The sequence below is a fragment of the Erythrolamprus reginae genome, chromosome 8 (assembly GCF_031021105.1).
Source record: "Erythrolamprus reginae isolate rEryReg1 chromosome 8, rEryReg1.hap1, whole genome shotgun sequence".
Lineage (NCBI taxonomy): Eukaryota > Metazoa > Chordata > Lepidosauria > Squamata > Dipsadidae > Erythrolamprus > Erythrolamprus reginae.
This window is the reverse complement of record NC_091957.1, coordinates 34,055,737-34,078,049: the sequence shown is the minus strand read 5'-3', so window position 1 is coordinate 34,078,049 and position 22,313 is coordinate 34,055,737. Positions and strand designations below refer to the sequence as shown.

Sequence of the window (22,313 nt, the reverse complement as noted above, 5' to 3'; positions counted from 1 at the left end):
TTTGTGAAGAATGATTTATAAGCCCCAAGTCTTTGCAGGGGTTTTTTCATTGCTCTACTTGTTCCGAATGTTTCTTTCCAGCCCTAACCAGGTGCTAATGATTTTCCTAGCTCTTACTGGCTTCCAAGCTCTTTCATTGTTACTCTCTCTGAATAAGGCTTTTTAAAGCCCTAACCAGGGGATAAAATAATGTGCTCAAGCTGACCAGACTAAGGATGCTAGCCAGTTGAATATCTGGTAAGCAGATTCTTTTCCCTATTTTCCTCCCCAAAAACTAAGGTGCATCTTGTACTCTAAAAAATACAGCAGGTGCATTTCATATTAATAAAATGGAAGTTCTCTGATCATTATTTTACAAATTTATTTACCTTTTTAAAATGCTTTTCCCAAGTGGATATTTTTCAAGTGCCTGCCCCACAAAGAAGAACAAATGTCTGTAGACATTTCAACACTACCACCACCCATCGTTTTATACCCAAAGTCTTTAAAAATAGCTATTCAAATCAGTTTATTACAACCTTAAGGCAGATACTAGAAAAACCATATCAATCTTTCTTTAAAAAAATGATTTGAAATTGTCATTTAGTTCCCCCAAAGAGGTGTCCAGAAAGAGGCACTCCAACAGGGCCTCATCCCATTTCAATTCCTGAAATAACCAAAATTCCCACCAACCCACTCACATTCTTCAGCCTCTCCTTCCTAATTTTCAAGCGTTTTCTGCATTTTGCAAAACGTATGTTTAAATACAAATCTGATCATTTGCTTAGAGGAAACCTATTCAGAGGCAAAAGCACCATTCTTTTGTCATTTTGTTTAAAATCTGTGATACGATGTCCACATTGTGGTATTGGATCTTTTTCACAATACAGTGGTACCTCTACCTAAAAACACCTCTACTTATGAACTTTTCTAGATAAGAACCGGGTGTTCAAGATTTTTTTGCCTCTTCTCAAGAACCATTTTCCGAAACTGTAACCGGAAAAGGCAGGAAGAAGCCTCCATGGGGCCTCTCTAGGAATCTCCTGGGAGGAAAGAGGGCCTCCATCCTCCCTGTGGTTTCCCCAATCGCACGCATTATTTGCTTTTACATTGATTCCTATGGGAAAAATTGCTTCTTCTTACAAATTTTTCTACTGAAGAACCTGGTCATGGAACCAATTAAGTTGGTAAGTAGAGGTACCACTGTAGTACTAATCACCAGTCAGATATTCTGCCTCTTTTATCCTTTCCTCCTTTGGGCTACAATTAGCAGGCTGTTGCTTGCCTGCTGGCTTTTGTTTTTCAGATCTTTTCTGTATTTTTCAGAGTATAAGATGCACCAGAGTATAAGACACACCTTAGTTCGGGGGGGGGGAGGAAAACAAGGAAAAAATGCCTTCCAGCAATTTGCCAAACAGCAAACAGATGATATATATTGTTTGCTATGTATTTCTGTGCATGTGTGCCTGACCCATAGAAATAGAAGGAATTGGAAATATATACATTATGGCAGTATATTAATGCCAGAAAGTTTTTTTTTAACTTTCACACTAACACCTCCCAATTATTTAAACAGATCTACTCAAATAGGACTAAATCAGGATTTAACTCAGCTGCTTTACCTTAATGCTACTAAACAGGAGCAAACATTTCAGAGCAAACAGGATGATGTGGCGACTGGAGGTTCAAACATACGATGAATGGTTGCAGGAAGTGGCCATAGCTGGTCTAGTGAAAAGAAAGACCATGGGAGACATGATAGCAGTGCTCCAATATCTCAACAGAAAGGAAGGGATCTTTCCTGATAAGTTTTATGCTTAAGACCTTCCACCATTTTTTTAGCCCGTCTTTGGACCCGTTCAATTTTATTAATATATTAGTTATGTAAATAGGATTCTTATCCGTTTTTAACTTACTTACTTACCTATTTACTTATCTTTTTATTTATTTATTTATTTAGATTTCTATGCTCCAGGGTGGCATACAATATTGAATACAACAAATATTATTCTGTTATAATAATGTTGTATTTGTATTCAACATAGAATACAACAAATGCTATTATTAATATTATTTTGACTTTGTTGGATGTCACAGGTGCTTTTGGTTTAGAACAGAGATTTAGGCTATTTCCTAAGCAAGCATGTCTTCCTAGAGTAGGAATACTAGAGTGAAGAAAACCAACCCTTCACAGTCCAGGACAGGGGTCCCCCAACCTCCAGGCCATTTGGAAATAGCCCGCACAAACGGTGGGTGAGCTGCTCACACAAATGGAACGGTGCTCAGGTGCGCACTCACCTGCCACTCACACAGAACTCTCCGCTCCCCCCTCCCCTTGGGCCAGGCTGCCAAGCCAGAAAGCTACCCGTGGCGCACCTGCGTCTCCGCGCGCGATTCTGCTACCTGCCCAGGTGCAGGAGCAGAATTGCGCTGGACTCCGCTAGCAGTCAGAGCCCGGGGGCGAGCGCACGTCTCAGTTCCACCTTAGCGGGCCCCCTCTGGGCCGGAGGGATCCGGCAACCCCGTCGGGGTCCGCCCTGCGAGTCGGCAGCTTCGCGCAGCTCTCAGCCTGGCCAACCGCGCCGGGTCGCTGTGGAGAGGCCGAGGGGGCGGGCGGGCGGGAGGCGGCCTCATCCGGCCGGCCACCTACGCGCAGAGCAGCGCGCTGGCTCGGACGAGAGCCCGGAGCGGCACCGGGCGGCTGACGGCTCATGCCGGGACGGGGAGGACGGCGGGAGCGGGACGCGCCCAGCAAGGAGCTCCGGGAGATCCGACGCAGCCTCGGGGTGAGTAAGAGAGGGCAGCGGGACGGCTCTTTCGTGGCTCTGGCGCTGGAGGGACCGGCCGCGGGGATCCCCCCCCCCGCCTTTCCCTTCGAGGCAACCCAACCCGCTCCTCGGACGCCCCGGCGGGGCTCCCTTCCCGAAGCTCGGGCCAGCTTGGGCGTCAGGGCTCATCGGTTGCCGAGAGGGCTTCCCGTCCGGCGGGCGGGCTGGGCTGGGCTGCAGCTGCTCCCGGGGAGAGCTCGGGGCGCTTCTCCTGCCCTGAGCCTCCGACGGCTCCCTCCGTCCCGCCCGGGCGGAAGATCCCGCGTAGCCCCGCTTGGGAAGCCCCTCCGGCGGCCGGGCTGCAGCGCGCGGCTCTCTCCGTTTCCCGGCGCAGGGAGGCGGCTGTCGGAGCGCAAAGCCGTTGGGTGGAAGGGGCCAAGCGGGGGAGGCCGGGACTGGGCTGGGCCGGGGCTGTGCGGAAGCTGAGCCGGTTGGGGCAACCGCAGCAGAGCCTCCCTTCTGCCCGGCCAGCTGCTCCTTTCGCGGAAGGTCTCGGAGAAGAAAGAGCCAGGCGGGAGCCGCTCCGTCCGGAGCGGTTGTCCGGCCACTTCAAGCTGAGGTCCGGCTGGGTTAAGTAGTGAGACAGCTCTGCGGTCGAGGAGCCCCTTGTGACACCTCCCCGGCATTCAGGCTCCCCAGTACGCTCCTCTCGTGTCCTAGAGTGCGGCAGATTCTCTGCGCTAGGTTGGAGACTTCGGTCTATTTATTTATTTATTAGAGTTGAAGGGACCTTGTAGGTCATCTAGTCCAACCCCCTGCTCAAGCAGGAGAACCTATATCATTTCGGACAAGTGGCAGTCCAATCTCCCCTTGTAAGTGTTGGAGCGCTCACAACTCTGCAGGCAAGCTGTTCCACTGATTGGTGGCTCTCTCCGTCAGAAAGTTCCTCGTTATGTCCAGGATAAATCTATCCATGGTCATCTTCCATCCGTTATTCCTTGTCTGGCCTTCTGGTGCTTTGGAAAACAACCTGTCCCCCTCCTCTCTGTCGTATTGGAACACTGCTATCATGTCTCCCCTGGTCCTTCTCTTTGCTAGTTCCCTTCTCTCATGCCCAGTTCCTATAACTTCTCTGTTATAGTCTCCAGTCCCCTTATCATCCTGGTTTTTCTCTTCTGCACTTTCTCTAGATTTCCAATGTCTTTTTTGTGATGTGGTAACCAGAATTGAATGTAGTATTCTAGGTGTGGTCCAACTAAGGCTTTATAAAGTGGTATTAGTAATAATAATAATAATAATAATAATAATAATAATAATAATAATAAAAAATAATTTATTAGATTTGTATGCTACCCTAATCCGTAGACTCGGAGCGACTCACAACGAAATAATAACAGTATAACAAATCTAATATTGAAAACTTCTAAAAACCCAACATTAAAACCATACAACACAATCATACCATGTGTAAACTATATAAGCCTGGGGGTATTTTAGTTCCCCCATGCCTGGCAACAAAGGTGGGTCTTTAGCAATTTACGAAAGGCAAGGAGGGTGGGGGCGGTTCTAATCTCTGGGAGGAGTTGATTTCAGAGGGCCAGGGCCGCCACAGAAAAGGCTCTTCCCCTGGGGCCCGCCAGACCACACTGTTTGGTCAATGGGACCCGGAGAAGGCCAACCCTGTGGGACTTTATCAGTCGCTGGGATTCGTGCAGCAGAAGACGGTACTGGAGGTATTCTGGTCCGAAGCCATGTAGGGCTTTACCAACACTTTGAATTGTGACCGGAAACTAATCGGCAGCCAGTGCAGGCTGCAGAGTGTTGGAGAGACGTGGGCAAATCTGGGTAGCCCCACAATAGCTCTCGCGGCTGCATTCTGCATGATCTGAAGTTTCCGAACACTCTTAAAAGGTAGCCCCACGTAGAGAGCGTTGCAGTAGTCCCTCCGTAGTAACTCCCTAGTCCTACATTGTATCCCTCTGTTAATGCAATTTAGGATTGTATTAGCCTTTTTGGCTGTTGCTGCACATTGCTGGCTCATATTTATTTGGCTGTCCACCAAGACCAGTAGTGGGTTCCTCCTGGTATGTCTAAATGCGCACAGTTCCACGCCTCGGGTTCAAGTTAAATGTTGCTTCTTGCACCTGTGTAGGTAGCAAAATCTTGCCCGGGGATGCATGTTTCGGCGAGGTTTTTTGCTTCCGCGCATGCATCCAAGCAAAAAAGCTCACTGAAACATGCATGCACTATCTGAAATAGGTTTATTTCTTGAAGTAATATTACAATGCAAGAAAATGGTCTGTAACCATAGGACAGGCTGGTGTAAGCCATAATCAGTATGTAATCATGGATTGGCTAACTGCTGCAACCTGATTGGCTGTAACCTATATAAAAGCATAAAACCTATCAGGAAAGGTCTTAGTGAACTCAATCTCTAGTCTGGAGGACAGAAGGAAAAGGGGGGACATGATCGAAACATTTAAATATGTTAAGGGGTTAAATAAGGATCAGGAGGGAAGTGTTTTTAATAGGAAAGTGAACCCAAGAACAAGGGGGCACAGTCTGAGGTTAGTTGGGGGAAAGATCAGAAGCAACGTGAGAAAATATGATTTTACTGAAAGAGTAGTAGATGCTTGAAACAAACCTCCAGCAGATGTGGTTGGTAAATCCATAGTAACTGAATTTAAACATGCCTGGGATAAACATATATCCATCCTAAGATAAAATATAGGAAATAGTATAAGGGCAAACCAGATGGACCATGAGGTCTTTTTCTGCCGTCAGTCATCTATGTTAAAAGAATAACACCCTTGCATGGGTGTGGTTGTGTTTTGTGGTTAGTGGTTAATGGTTAGTGCTTTGTGGGTGGTAATAATGGTGGATACAATAGGAGTTGTATGATATTATTGTGGGCGGTTTGTTATAGTGGTTAAATGTAAAGGTGATCATTTATTTAGAGAAACATTTTGCTAAGAAGAAAAATAAAATATATTTTATAAGAAATTCCACTGCAGTGTTTTTCATTAAAGACTTCAATTAGATATAGTGGTGAACTGTGGCTAGCTGGTGGGGTTACCTTCCAAAGGCGCAAAACTCTCCCAGCATGCACATACTCCCCTATGAGATTTTGCTACCTGCACAGGCGCAGGAAGCAAAATTGCGTTCAAACCCATGCTTGCGCGCCAGAACCGCAAAGTTGCGTGCAATTAGCCATACCGAAAGGAACCTACTACTGACCAAGACTTCAAGATCCCTCTCACAGTCGCTGCTATTGAGTGTAGTTTCACCCAGTCTGCGAGTTTCCCACCCTGCGCAGGCAGAAGCCCGGCCAAAGCTGTTGTTGGTGCACCTTGGACGGCAATACCCCCCCCCCCCAACCTTCAGCCAATGAAGAGCTGCAAAACTTTTTACTATCACACTGTGGATGTGGTTTATTTTGTGGGTGTGGCTTGCCATTCATGTGACCAGGTGGGAATGTCTTGGTGATCATGTGACTGGGAGTGACTTAAAGGTCATGTGACTGGCTTAAAGGCGGCCAACTTGACATCACTCAAATCAAGGGTTAGGGTGCCTGGCCTCTCCTCGCCTCAAAGAGATACAATTATCTATTTTATTTATACTGCTCAAAAAAATAAATAAAGGGAACACTCAAATAACACATCCTAGATTTGAATGAATGAAATATTCTCATTGAATATTTCATTTGCACAACTATTCCATTTGCACAACAGCCTGTGAAATTGATTGTCAATCAGTGTTGCTTCCTAAGCAGACAGTTGGATTTCACAGAAGTTTGATTTACTTAAAGTTATATTCTGTTTTTTAAGTGTCCCCTTTATTTTTTTGAGCAGTGTATTTATTTCTTGGATTTATATGCCAAGGACTCGTGGCGGCTATTTACTCTTACTGAACATCCAAAATATACTATTTAATTCTATGTATTTATGCCATATGCATACATACACATTACACACAGGCACACAAAAATATACATTATCTACTATATAAACTGTATGGGTATGTACACACACACACACACACACACACACACACACACACACACATACGCACAGCTCTTCTAAAATTATACACATTCAACCTCATTTACTGCAAGGAAAAAACAGACCCAGAGCCAAGAAGGGGAAAAAAAGAAAAAAAATCCAAAGTTTTCTACCAGTTCTGCATACCTGACCATACCCGTAGTAGCCCCTCACTCCCTTCAGCCCAAGGGGATCGGGATATTGTGTGTACTGTTCTGCTGGGGGCCCTTCGAGACTGTCTGAAAGGTCTCCAAAATGGGAAGGCAGATACAGGGAAGCTGGTTGTTGTTGTTGTTGTTGTTGCTTTTGTGTGTGTTGGACACAGTCTCAATGGCATATTTGGAGCATGAGCTCTTGCCGATCCCGCCTAACTGACTCGGTCATGGAACATCAAACCACCCACAGATGTCCTATTCTCAGTTTTATGTAATCTGTAGCTTCCCAAGGATTATCTGCGCCTCTCCTCCTTTCTGAAACTGGTTTTTAAAGTGGAATGCCAGTGCTGACAAGGAATAATAATAATAATAATTTATTAGATTTGTATGCTGCCCCTCTCCGAGGACTCAGAGCGGCTCACAACAATAATACAACATGTACAAATCTAATATTAAAAACAATTTAAAACCCATTATTATAAAAAAGAAAACAATCACACAATCTAACAAACCATACATAAAGCCATAGTAGCTGGGGGTATATTAATTTCCCCATGCCTGGCGACATAGGTGGTCTTCAGGAACTTTCAAAAGGCAAGGAGGGTGGGGGCAGTCCTAATCTGTAGGGGGAGTTGATTCCAGAGGGCCGGGGCCGCCACAGAGAAGGCACTTCCCCGGGTCCTGCCAGATGGCATTGTTTAGTCGACGGGACCCGGAGAAGGCCAACTCTGTGGGACCTAATCAGTCGCTGGGATTCATGGGGCAGAAGGCGGTCCCGAAGGTATTCTGGTCCTGTGCCATGTTTTTTTTTAATTAATTTTTTATTGATTTTTATAATATAGAACACACACACAACATATGGCATATAACATGTGCTCAGTGATTGTGATCACCACCAGACAATCAATCATACCCCACCACCAGTAAACCCAAGAGAGAAATATTATAGAGTGATTCCAACTTGTTTCTTATAGCTTGGTCTCGGATCCTACTCGCCATATATTGTCTTACCTTGTCCCATCGCCATGTAGGAAATTAGAAGGCAAAGAGGATTCAGGTTATTATAATATATGGGATAAATGTTACAATTGGTTAGAAGAAAGAAAGGACAACGGAAGTGAAATTAAATAGAAAGATAGCCTAAAAGATTAATAACAGACAAAAGTGTCTTTATTTGAAATTTAAATAAAAATGTGCACGCAGAAACGTTAACAAAATAATTTAAAAAGGTATATATCTCTGTTAGAGCTTCTGATAGAAAATGGGATGTAAGTATCCCAAATGTATGTTGTTGTATTTGTTTTTCATGTGTGTATGTTTTAATTTTAAAAAATAATAATAAAGTGGAATGTTGCCCTTTTTATTATCTAATGTTGAGCTGCTGCCTATTTTCTCCTTTTGTGGTTAAACATTTCGATCTGCTGATGTCTGTGTGTGGTTAGGTTTGCGCGTGCTATGATGGTGGCGGAGTGAGGGCGTGGAAAAAATAGAAAGACTGTTTTAAAGAGAAGAAGAATATGACTAGCTTCTTTGTTTGGGGGGGGATGTCATAGAAACATAGAAGATTGACAGCAGAAAAAGACTGCATGGTCCATCTAGTTTGCCTTTGTACTATTTCCTGTATTTTATCTTAGGATGGATCTATGTTTATCCCAGGCATGTTTAAATTCAGTGACTGTGAATTTACCAACCATGTCTGCTGGAAGTTTGTTCCAAGCATCTACTAATCTTTCAGTAAAATAATATTGTCTCACTACTACAACAGGTTCAAGCTCAACCTGGACAAGACTGAGTGGCTATGGGTTCTGCCCACCACAAACTATACCAGTGATGGTGAACCTATGGCACAGGTGCCACAGGTGGGACGCGGAGCCATGTCAGCTGGCACATTAGCCGTTGCCCTAGCTCAGCTCCAACGTGCATGTGTGTGCCAGCCAGCTGATTTTTGACTCACACAGAGGCTCTGGGGGGGGCATTTTTGACTTCCAGAGAGCCTCCGGGGGGGTGGCGGAGGGCGTTTTTACCCTCCCCTGGCTCCAGGGAAACTTTTGGAGCCTGGGGAGGGCGAAGCATGAGCCTACTGAGGCCACCAGAAGTTGAGAAACAGGCCATTTCCAACCTTCAGAAAGGCGGGGGAAGCTGTTTCAGCCCTCCCCAGGCATTGAATTATGGGTGTGGGCACTCACACATGTGCAATAGCATGCACGTACACTCTTTCGGCACCTGATGAAAAAAAGGTTTGCCATAACTGGACTATACCATCTGTCAGTCTTTGGTATTGGGAGGAGGGGAGATATAACCCCTCAGAAAGGGTTCGCAACTTGGGTGTCCTCCTAGATCCACAGCTGAGGCTAAATCAACATCTCTCAACTGTGGCCAGGGGGACTTTTGCCCAGGTTCACCTTGTGCACCAGTTGCAGCCCTACCTAGACCAGGAGTCTGTTTGCACAGTCACTCACGCCCTCATCACCTCATGCCTTGACTATTGCAACGTGCTCTACATGGGGCTACCCTTAAGCGTCCGGAGACTACACTGGTTCAAAATGCAGCCGGGCAAGCCATAGTAGGTGCACCAAGGTACATCCGTATAACTCCAACTCTTTGCAAACTGCATTAGCTACAGTTGGTCTCCGGATGCAAGGTGTTGGTTATCACCCTTAAAGCCCTACATGGCTTAGGACCAGACTACATACAGCTCTTCGAACAGTCACTCACGCCTTCATCACCACACATTGTGAACACATTGGGATATTTTTCATTTATCTTCACTGGGAACATATGTAGTAAAAATATTTGTGGTTTTAATTTGCGTTTGAGTTTCAGAACTTTATGAATCTTTTTGCATAACCACCACATAGGTTAAAAGGTTTCTTCCTTGTTGAGATGTTTCCAACTTTTGGCTTTTCAACGAACATCTCAGCATCTTCGTATACAAAAATATGTGTACTTTTATGTCACCAACTAAGACCTCTAACAACAGTGAAAGTGTTCTTTATACACCAACCATAAATGTGTCCATCAAGGGTATATTAACACAATCATATGTTCTTACTCTGTGTTCAGAGTTGAATCATATGCTAAGTAATCTATTTACTTCCACATATTCTTTTTTTAAAAAAATAATAGTTTATTGAATATTAAAGGAAAAAGGGGGGAAGGGGAAAAGAAAGGGAGTGAGGATACACAATAAAAAAGAAAAAATCATAAATTTTACATAGTTTGAAGGATATCAAAAAATCGAAGAAAAACAATTATATTTCTTTAAATAATACATATAATGTGAAACAAATAAAGAAAGTAATGGAAATAATAAAGAAAAAAGAACTTTGTTAGAAGAGAAAATGGAGGAAGAAGATGGGGGAGAGGAAAACATATGTCTGCTACACGGCAGACATTTCGGGAGTATATGACTTTATAGTCTGATTATGTATTGGGTGTATATGGTAAAAGGTAATAGATCAGTTGCAAAATTGTAATAGTAAATTTTAATGATGCAGATATAGGTGCAGTGAAAGTGTTCTTTATACACCAACCATAAATGTGTCCATCAAGGGTATATTAACACATCCATATGTTCTTACTCTGTGCTCAGAGTTGAATCATATGCTAAGTAATCTATTTACTTCCACACATGCTTTATTTTCATCATAAATCCCTCTTACAGCATTCAGCCAGCAACTTTCAACCTCACAATTCTATCCACCGTTTGGTGATCCAAGTGCATTTGCTTTGTCATTTGGTTTGGGTAAATCAAGCAATGTAAACGTTCTCAAAATTACATGTTTTTACTGGACCTTCCAAAGGGGGAAAGTTGCAGGGCTCCAATGTTGCTTTTTCCCCCTTTCTCATTCCCTTTCAGTCAGAACTCTTCAGTTCCTCCCCCCCCCCCAGGAACACTTAATACTTTATCTTATTTTATTTGTTTGTTTGTTTGCTTGTTTGTTTGTTTTGTCCAATACACAATAATACACAATGAAGTAACCTTCATTGTGTATTATTGCGTATTGGACAAAACAAACTAGAGGATATACTCAAGTGGAATGTATTAAAGAAAGAAGAGAAGAGAAAATATAGGAATAAAAATATAACTATGAGAGAATAGCAGAAAGGATATAGGGATAGAAGAGAAGATATAGGAGATATAGGAGACACTACAGGACAGGGGACGGTGGGCACTCTGGTGCACTTTCACTTTGGGCAGGGGAACAATCATCCCACGCCAACACAACCCCTATTATACCTGTTTGGCAAATAGCAGAGTTATTCCCGAAGCAAACCACAAGAACCTTTTAGCATGTACCATAATTGTCTATACCAGGGGTCTTCAACCTTGGCAACTTTAAGACTTGTGGACTTGTGCCTCAGCCAGCAAAGGGAGTTGAAGTCAGTTAAGAAGTATGCAGAGTGATCCCTAAGTTATCAAGGACACACACATGCAAAGGAAAAGTGGAATCCTAGGAGATAACCAGTAGATAGTCAGGAGATATGAGTAATGGTTGGTCATACAAACCAGATACATTAAAATGTATAAAACAGTATTTACTTTAGCAAATATCATAGTCAAGTTAAACAGTCCAGTCATACATAGACAAATGAGTCAATAACTCTTTAAAAAAAATCTTTATTGAATATATAAATTAAAAAGACAACATAAAATACACAATATAACAATGATATAAATTAAAGAGAAAAGAAAATGAAGATAAGTTAAAGAATAGATAAACAAAAGTGAGAAGTTAAAAGAGAAGAGAAGATTAGAGAGGAAGGAAGTGTTGTGTTAACTATTTAGATGACATTTTGATCACAAATGACTTATAATTTCAATTTGGGTGGCAGGTGTAAATTGCCCCTCGGTTTTAGTTATTTTTAATACTGTGGTTGTTCAGACCTGCCATTTTTCAACATTCTCAAGTATTGATGATTTCTTTTTTTTTTTTTTCTTGAATGCTGACATTTATAGTGTTTGCCTCATATATCTGTTCTGCAAAATTCTGACTCCTTAGAACAGTGATGGCGAACCTCTTTTAGTTTGGGTGCCAAAAGAGGGTGTGTGTGCTAGCACATGTGCATGTGCCCATAACCATTCCCTCCCCACACACATTCGCACACACACATCCACACTGCCCCTGCATGTCTGCACAATCCCCCCTCCATCCCTGCACATTTGCACAGGCCTTAGGGAAGATTCCTGAAGACCTGGAGTGGAAAAAACAGCTCAATGGGCAAACCGGAAGTCCTTTTTTCTGAACTTCCGTTTTGCCCGTTGGGATGTTTTTCGCACTCCAAGGCTTTGGGGAAGCTTCCCTGATGCCTCCAGAGGCAAAATGGCCTTCCCCAAGGCCGAAAATCAGCTGGCTAGCGCGGGCATGCGTGCTGGAGCTGACATAGGGCAACGATTCATGTGTCCCCCCATATGGCTCTGCGTGCCACCTGTGGCACACATGCTATAGGTTCGCCATCACGGCCTTAGAGTATTTTTTCATTTTATCCCACATCGTTTAATCGCTTTAATTTTTCATTCAGTTTTCCGTGTTGGAGTATTGAGGAGTTCAGCCCTCTTCCCGTTTTCAAAACATATTTTAATTTCCATCAATAACCAAGACCATCTGTTGACCTCTTCTCCCTAAGCTTTTCCAGATGGTGGTGGAGCCAGGATGGGCTTTCCCATTTGCTGCTGGAATTGGGTCAGCTCGTTCCCACTCATATTGGATGATCTTATAAGGAAGTTTCCTGGGGAGGGGACGGCTTTTTCAAACTTGCCTTTGTCTTGCCTGGCCAGTTACGGGGAGCAGCGGGGGTGTTCCAAGGATAGATAAAGAGGGTCTTTTTCTCCTTGCAGGCTGCGGTCTTTCACGCTGGCTCTGTGAGAGCTCTTGGTCCATGGAACATATGGTTTTCAAAGGAGGAATGGGAACAGGGGGGGGAATGGCTTAATAGTCCTCGACCGAGAGTCTAGCCCCAGTGCCGGGGAGGGGGAATCAAGTCTTCCAAAAGGCCAGTGGGCTTGATACCATGTTTTCAGGGAGGGAATTCCATGGGGCAGAGAAGGCCCACTTCCTGGGCCTTTCCAAAATGTGACATCTGCCCACACTGCCAGATCTAGTAAGATTAAGCATAAGCCACCATTGAGAGTCAGTCCTGCAAGTAACCCAGCCGCTTGGCACGAAGGGTTTAAAGTTTGTTTGTTTGTTTGTTTATTAAATTTGTATGCCGCCCAACTCCCGAAGGATTCTGAGCAGATTACAACAGCTAAACAACAACGTAAAACAATTTAAAACCCCAATTAATACAGTTGTACAATTCTTATTGAGGCTGGATCTAGAGATACATCAATCGATCACGGCCCCAAGCTTGCCGGCAAATTAGGCCTTTCCGGAAAGCCAGTGGGATGGAGGCAGTGTGGATCTCTCAAGGTAGTTGGTTCCAGAGAGCCGGTGCCGCCACAGAGAAGGCCCTTCCCCATGACCCCGCCAACCAACACTGTTTAGCTGACAGGATTTGGAGAAGGCCCAGTCTGTGGGCTCTAATCAGTCACTGGGAGCTATGCGGTAGAAGATGATCCTGAAGATTGTTTGACCCTTAACCATGTAGAGATTTATAGGTGATAACCAACGCCTTGAATTGCATCTGGAGACCAATTGGAAGCCAGTGCAGCTCGGGTAGAGTTGGTGTGATGTGGGTGTTCCTAGGTGATCTGCATTTCCACATTTAGGCAGGTTCCCCCTTCTCCTGATGGACTTTTCCATTCAATTTTGACCACAGCAGCATTATCTGCACATCATTTTCAGAGGCACCAAGACTTCTAAAAGACAAAAACATTAGTCAGTATTTTAAGCAGCTATTTTTCAATTACAGACTGTAGTTTTTTGTTTAAATTTCAAAAGCAGCTCAATAGTAAACCCATGTCTAACACTTTTCATAAAGGAATAAATGTATAGATATGGGTCATTTGGGGGAGAGCTGAATGAGCCGGGGTGGCGCAGCAGGTAGAGTGCTGTACTGCAGACCACTGAAGCTGACTGTAGATCTGAAGGTCAGCGGTTCAAATCTCATCACCGGCTCAAGGTTGACTCAGCCTTCCATCCTTCCGAGGTGGGTAAAATGAGGACCCAGATGAAGGGCGGCATAAAAATCAAATAAATAAGTAAGTAAGTAAGTAAGTAAGTAAGTAAGTAAGTAAGTAAGTAAGTACAGTGATCCCTCGGTTGAGCGGCCGGCGGTCTCCATTCAGGGAACAGAATGGAGCCTTCCACGGCGGGGCTGGTAAGGGGGGGAGCCGAGGGGGGAGCCGAGCCCAGCCCCGTGGCATTCGCTTTCCTCCCGCCCGCAGTTGACGTCCACCCCCTCCTCGGTGTCCCCGGCACCCAGCGTCCCCACGCCGCCTCCACCTCCCGGTAATGCGCCCGACCTCTGCCTCTCTCTTTCTCTCTCATATACCACGCCGGCAACAGGGAGAGAAAGAGAGAGAGAACTAGCGTGGACTTATTTTTAATTTTTTAATATTTTATTTTTTTAATTAATATTTTTTGAAAAACCGCGTTGCAGCGTTTCGCGCTAATCGAGACCGTGCTAATCGAGGGATCACTGTACATACATACATACATACATACATACATACATACATACATACATACATACAGTCTGCACTAGTTGAAGTCTCCGAATGCTTTTCAAGGGTAGCCCCATGTAGAGCAAGCCTTGAGCAGATAAGGGCACAAGTGGCCCTGAGCAGAGCCTCCTGATCCGGGTAGGTAGGGCTGCAATTGGTGCGCCAGGTGAACCCATGCAGCTGTTGACAACCAGCACCTTAAATTGTACTTGGGGTGTCTTGGGAGCCAGCACAGGTCTTTAAAAAAAATTATTTAAACTTTTATTATTAAAAGAAAGATAATTCATAAAATTGTTATTACAGATCCAATACAGTTTCATTTTGCATATTAAGATTAATTGTTTATGCTTGCACATTTTATTTATTTTATTTAAACTACAAATAAAGTTGCTTTTATCTATTATTAACCTTTTAGGCCATCTTTCTATTTAATTGTGCTTTCTTTGTCGTTTCTTTTATTTTAACCAATTGTAAAAATTTTCCCATATCTTACAATAATCTGAATTCTCTTTCCCTTCTAATTTCCTTGTCAGCATGGCCATTTCTGTGCAGTCCATAATTTTTTAAAATTATCATTCCCTCTTTTTGTATCTGTTCATTGTTCCATTGCTGGGCATAGGTCATCCTCTCTGCTGTCAAGATATGGATGATCAAATATTGAATTCCCTTTTTGTAGGTCTTGTTAAAAACACTTAATAAGAATAATTGTCAATTTCATCTTTCGTAATTGCAGACAGAGGGATTTAACCATTCCAGGGAGCAAGGATCCCTTTGGGAATGACGTGGCAGAGGACCAAGGCTAGCACGGAGAAGGAATGCATTAACCTTTATGTTCGGTCCTGCTGCCTTCCACAGCAGCTGAAGCCTCGCTACTGAGCTAGACCACATTCCAATCAAGTCAAGGGTCTTCCCTCCCCCAGCCCAGTTAATAATTGAGCCACAATGACCCTCCTTGTGCTGCCTCTCTGTCAAAGTCACAGCACATAATTATATTAACTTCTGCAGGCATTTGGGACTCGGAACTTTAAAGAGATATGCCCTTTTGGATGTTGGGCAGAGGATATTCCTCCCAAAGTTGACTAGAAGAGCCCTCCACTCCTCCACTCGCAACAGAATACCCTACACAACTAGACTTACAATCCTAGGTTTAGAAAGCTTAGAACTGTGTCACCTTAAACACGACCCGAACATAGCCCATAGAATCATCTGCTACAACATCCTTGCTGTCAATGAATACTTCAGCTTCAACCACAGCAACACAAGAGCACACAACAGATACAAACTTAAAGTAAGCCGCTCTAAACTCGACTCCAGGAAATACGACTTTAGTAACCAAGTAGTTGATGCATGGAACTCACTACCAGACTCTGTAGTATCATCCCCTAACCCCTAAAACTTTACCCTTAGACTATCCACTGTTGACCTCACCCAATTCCTAAATGGTCAGTAAGGGGCGTGCATAAGTGCACCAGCATGCCTTCCGTCCCCTGGCCTAATGTTTCTCTTTTACTAGTATCATGTACATAAATATTATTACATCTTTGTATACCACCAATGTGTACCTGACAGAACAAATAAATAAAGTTATCTTGGTTCTGGGTGTTAGAAATCGGAGACATGTTTCAAAACCTTCCTGTGACACTCATAAAAGATTTCTAGGGTTTCCTGACACAGAAGTTCAGAGTTCGGACAGAGCAAGGAAACAGCAGGCTGAAATGAAAAAAAATGGTGGTTTTAGATTAACCATGATGGGAATTCAGCCACATAACCAACTGTACAGTGAAGTTGGGGAATTCCACTTGAGAAAATTATTCAGGGATTTCCAGATGATGTAGGATGTTGTTGTAACACCAGCAGTCTTTTTCTAAAAAGGTCTGTTTTGATGCTTCTTTCACTATTGCCTGTCTTGCAAAGGGATGTAATAGCACCCAGAGTTCCCTCAGCCTGGGGCTTCTGCAGGGTCATGGTCACCTTTCATACGAGGGTCGCCCAGAAAGCAATGCACTGCATTTTTTTCTTCAACAATTATTTATTAAACACAATGAAACTTACACACAAGAAAGAATGATGTTTCTTCTACACTCCCTATTTTTTCACATAATCTCCGTCCCTGTCGGTACCACTCATTATTCTGGTCACGAAGCCATTTCTGCACTGCATTGCATTCTGCAATAGCCTCCCTCTCTGTGCCCAGTGACTAACCGTACTTCTGTCAACCACAGATTCTCCATAAATTGTACACAAACGTTTGTGAATGTTCCCAACAGTTTCTTTCTCCACAGGGAGAAATTAAATGACGACATACTGCTTATTTATTTATTTTTTTATTAATAGAGTTGAAAGGGACCGTTAGGTCATCGAGTCCAACCCCCTGCCTGAGCAGGAAACCCTACAGCACCCCAGCCAAATGGAAGTCCAATCTCCTCTTGAAGGTGTCCAGAGTTGGGGAGTTCACCACCTCCCCTGGCAGGCAGTTCCATTGGTTGATCGCTCTGACCGTCAGGAAGTTCTTCCTTATTTCCAGGTTGAATCTCTCCTTGGTCAGCTTCCAACCATTGTTCCTCGTCCGGCCCTCTGGTGCCCTGGGGAATAAAGACATCACTTACAGACACAATTTTGAAACACTGCTGCAGCTACGCTATCTGTCTGAAGAAACGCAAAATTTGCACACACACTCTTGACAATTTAAATAATGTACTGTATATCTAAAGTTTTGCATTGTACCAATACTATAGGCTGAGAAAAAATAATGTGGTGCATTGCTTTCTGGGCAACCTTTGTAGCCAGGGCCTTTTTGCCTTTGTCATTCTTTTTGGGTCATGACTAGTGTTGGGCGAACTGAACTTGCAAAGTTCAGGCTCGTGCCGAACTTTGCAGTGTTCGGCATGCCGAACCCAAACCCGAACTTTTTTTAATGCTGGCTGGGGAATTCTGGGAGTTGAAGTCCAGATATCTTCAAGTTGCCAAGGTTGAGAAACACTGATCTAAGGGTATAGTTTTGGGAGTTAGATGATGATACTACAGAGTCTGGTAGGGAGTTCCATGCATCAATTACTCAGTTACTAAAGTCGTATTTCCTGCAGTCGAGTCTGAAGCTTTAAGTTTGCATCTGTTGTGTGCTCATGTGTTGTTGTGGTTGAAGCAGAAGTCGCCGTTGACAGGGAGGACATTGTAGCAGATTATTTTATGGGCTATGCTTTGGTTGTGTTTAAGATATTTGGATTGAAATCAAAGCAAGGTATTTTTGGTGGTGGTGGGGGGTTATTACTTTTTTATGTTTGGCTTATAGGGATGTAATCATTTGATGTATGGTAGAATATGTGTGTGTGTGTGTATGTATGTATATGTATACAGTGTTCCCTCGATTTTCGCGGGGGATGAGTTCCGAGACCGCCTGCGAAAGTCGAATTTCCGCGAAGTAGAGATGTGGAAGTAAATACACTATTTTTGGCTATGGACGGTATCACAAGCTTTCCCTTAACACTTTAAACTCCTAAATTACCATTTCCCATTCCCTTAACAACCACTTACTCACCATTATTACTGATACTCACCATTGAATAAGACACTTAGTGATCCTGATATTTATAAACATAATTATTTATTAACAATAATTATTTTTTTTGTTATTTATTTGCAAAAATTATTAGTTTGGCGATGACATATGACGTGATTGGGTGGGAAAAAACGTGGTATAGGAAAAAAACCGTTAAGTATTTTTTAATTAATATTTTTTGAAAAACCGTGGTATAGACTATTCACGAAGTTCGAACCCGCGAAAATTGAGGGAACACTGTATGTCTATATAGAGAGAGAGACAGAAAGAAAATGGCTGGGCCATAGCCAAAGCTTCTCTGTGGCTTTGAAGAAGGAGGATATTTGTCCTGGGTCATGCCAACATTTGGTTTGCATAGTGGGCATCAGCCATGCAAGACTTATTTTGGCGTAAATGTTCCCTTTGCTAATCCTGTCAACCTTGTTTCGACATTTCTGTCCCTGGGCTCGGAAAACAATTGCACAGAACGGGGAACAAGGAGAAAGCTGTCAAAGGGACGAAGGTGATTTCCCCCTTCCCTCCCCCTCCTCCGAGTCATCTCCCTGTCACTTTACTGTGGTGGCTGCTGTGTCAGCTTCTGGTTGGTTGGCACAGGGCGAGGCTGTCCGCCTCTTTGTTTTCCTTGGACGCCAAATCTGTCTTTCCTGTTGGTTTGGAAGAGCTTGGGAGGAAACCGGACCGTTACCCCGAGATATAGTAATAACAACAACAGAGTTGGAAGGGACCTTGGAGGTCTTTCAGTCCAACCCCTGCCTAGGCAGGAAACCCTACACTACTTCAGACAGATGGTTATCCAATATCTGCTTAAAAACTTCCAGTGTTTCACAACTTTCACAACTTCTGGAGGCAACTGTCCCATTGATTAATTGTTCTAACTGTCAGGAAATTTCTCCTTAGTTCTAAGTTACTTATCTCCTTGTTTAGTTTCCACCCATTGCTTCTTGTTCTACCATCAAGTGCTTTGGAGAATAGATTGATTCCCTCTTCTTTGTGGAAACCCCTGAGATATTGGAACACTGGTATCATGTCTCCCCTGGTCCTCCCCTGTCTCCCCTGGTCTTTCTTTTCATTAAACTAGCCATGCCCAGTTCTTGCAACCGTTCTTCATATGTTTTATCCTCTAGTCCCCTAATCATCTTTGTCGCCCTTCTCTGCACTTTTTCTAGAGTCTCAACATCTTTTTAGCATCGTGGCAACAAAAACTGAAGTATGGCCTTACCAAGGCCTTATAAAATGGTATTAACGCTTTACGTGGTCTTGATTCTATCCCTCTGTTAACACAGTCTAGAACTGTGTTGGCTTTTTTGGCAGCTGCTACACACGGCTGGCTCATATTGAAATGGTTGTCCACTAGGACTCCAAGATCCCTCTCAGAGTTACTACTGTTGAGCAATGTACTACATATACTATACTTGTGCATTTTGTTTTTCTTGCTTAAATGTAGAACCTTACTTTTTTCACCATTGAATTTCATTTTGTTAGATAGCGCCCATTTTTCAAGTTTCTCAGGATCCTTCTGTATTTTAAAATGTGGCTGCAAGAGCTATCGTGGAGCTTCCCAGATTCGCCCACATCTCGGCAAAACTCCACGGCCTGCACTGGTTGCCGATCAGTTTCCGGTCACAATTCAAAGTGTTGGTAATGACCTATAAAGCCCTACATGGCATCGGGCCAGAATACCTTCGGAACCATCTTCTGCCGCACAAATCCCAGCGGCCGATAAGGTCCCACAGAGTCGGCCTTCTCCAGGTCCTGTCGACTAAACAATGTCGTCTGGCGGGACCAGGGAAGAGCCTTTTCTGTGGCGGCCCCGGCCCTCTGGAATCAACTCCCCCTGGAGATTAGAACCACCCCCACCCTCCTTGCCTTTCATAAGCTACTCAAAACCCACCTATGTTGCCAGGCATGGAGTAACTGAGTTGACCCTAGGCTATGCTAAGGCTATGGTAGAATTGTGTATGGTTTGTCTGAGTTATATGGTTTTAATAATGGGTTTTTAATGTGCTTTTAATATATTGGATTTGTGACATTGTATTCTGTTGTGAGCCGCTCCGAGTCCTCAGAGAGGGGCGGCATACAAATCTAATTAATAATAATAATAATAATAATAATAATAATAATAATTATTATTATTATTATTATTATTATTATTATTATTATTATTATTTTGTGTCTATCTTCTGGAGTGTTGGCCATTCCTGTCAGTTTGGTGTCATCTGCAAATTTAATAAGTTCCCCATCTATCCTCTCGTCCAAGTCATTGATGAAGATGTTGAAGAGTACTGGGTCTAAAACAGAGCCTTGGGGTGCTCAATTTGAACGAATGAGGTCTGTACTGGATTAGGGGGAGATTATGCACCAGGCAGCTCTTGAATTTCACCCCATCCGTTGCCCCCTTTGGCACAACTGGCAGAGTTCTTATCTCCGCTGCCACTTTATAATGATGCATTATTCCCCCAGCCGCTGTCAAGATATTTCCTGGCACTTTATCAGCTGCTTATCACGGCCCTGTGGTTGGCATCTGAATAAAGGGAACGGGACGGGCCAAGACTGGAGGCTGCCTTGCTTCGGCCCACAACGGGTGGCCTGGCCTTTTCCAATCCATCATCAGGTAAAGTTTCCCAATGTGTGTGCATGTTTCGCGCCACCTGTCTGTCTTCCAACTTCAGGCCGGTCGGAGTGGCAGAGAAAAGAGCCCAGGTTTTCCCCTCAGAACTCATTGGTTGAAGAGGCTTGCTGTAAAATAGTGAAGAGTGGCCCCTCCATGGCCAGGTGCAGTCTATCTCTTTGATATTTTACATGAAGATGAAAGATTAGATTTAAAATATGTCATGCAGGTATTCAGAAGTTGTTTTGAGGAGAACAGCCAGCCAGCCTTGAACCTTCTGCCAAAAGAAACCTGCATCCCAACGGCCAGGTTAACCTTTCCAGAGGGCTAGGGAGCAGCCTTGGCTTCCTTCCGAAGGACAATGGTTCTTGTGCAACACTTCTTTCGTAGAAACATAGAAGATTGACGGCAGAAAAAGACCTGCTGGTCCATCTAGTCTGCCCTTATACTATTTCCTGTATTTTATCTTAGGATGGATATATGTTTATCCCAGGCATGCTTAAATTCAGTTACGTCTGCTGGAAGTTTGTTCCAAGCATCTACTACTCTTTCAGTAAAATAATATTTTCTCACGTTGCTTCTGATCTTTCCCCCAACTAACCTCAGATTGGGCCCCCTTGTTTTTGTATTCACTTTCCTATTAAAAACACTTCCCTCCTGGACCTTATTTAACTCTTTAACATATTTTGATCATGTCCCAACTTTCCCTTCTGTCCTTTCCTCCTGCTTTTTCCTGACATGGCCTTTCCAGGGTCCTTGATTAGATAGATAGATAGATAGATAGATAGATAGATAGATAGATAGATAGATAGATAGGTAGGTAGGTAGGTAGGTAGGTAGGTAGGTAGGTAGGTAGAGAGAGAGAGAGAGACACACACACAGAGACAGACAGACAGGCAGGCAGACAGACAGACAGACAGACAGACAGACAGACAGAATGTCTATGCTGCCCAAATTCCTAGGGACTCGATTTTATTACAGAACAAAAAAACTGATACACATCTCAATGGTCCTTTACAGATCATAGCCCATTTCATTGTATTCCTTGTTTACAAATCTATGTGCAATGTGTTCAGGTCAAAAGAGTAAAATAGGTATAGTGAATAAGACAGAAAAGTAGTAAATATTTACATTTATAAACTTATAGAAATATCCATAAATCTAGTGGGCAAAGAAGTAGATTCACATATAAATAGTCCCTTCTGCTTATCTATCACTTTTTGTGTTCTTTTAAACTTTGTCTATATCAATATTATGTGTATATCTATTTTTGTGTACACTTAGCACATATCATTCTATCTTATTTCTACCTTAGATCCATTTATACCAATTGTTCCATATCTTATCAATTTTTTTGTCATTTGTTCCCTTAATTTCCATGGTCGTTTTGTCCATCTCTACACATTTATATACACTTCTCAAAAAAATAAATGGAACACTTAAACAACACAATATAATTCCAAGTAAATCAAACTTCTGTGAAATCAAACTGTCCCCTTAGGAAGCAACACTGATTGACCATCAATTTCACCCGCTGTTGTGCACATTCAACTTTCTACAGAACAAAGTATTCAATGAGAATATTTCATTCATTCAGA

General features: G+C 43.2%; 1 protein-coding gene across 2 annotated transcripts in view; it reads left to right on the top strand.

The window, feature by feature from the left end:
• Positions 1–2,683: 2,683 nt before the first annotated feature.
• The window catches only part of STARD8 (StAR related lipid transfer domain containing 8), a 102,839-nt gene continuing 83,209 nt past the window's right edge, over positions 2,684–22,313 (top strand). Inside the window, exon 1 of one of the 2 annotated variants that reach the window (XM_070759631.1) lies at positions 2,684–2,765. The gene's annotated coding sequence lies outside the window, so the exon portion shown is untranslated. The remainder of the gene's footprint in view (positions 2,766–22,313) is intronic. The other variant, XM_070759633.1, reaches the window with a different exon arrangement.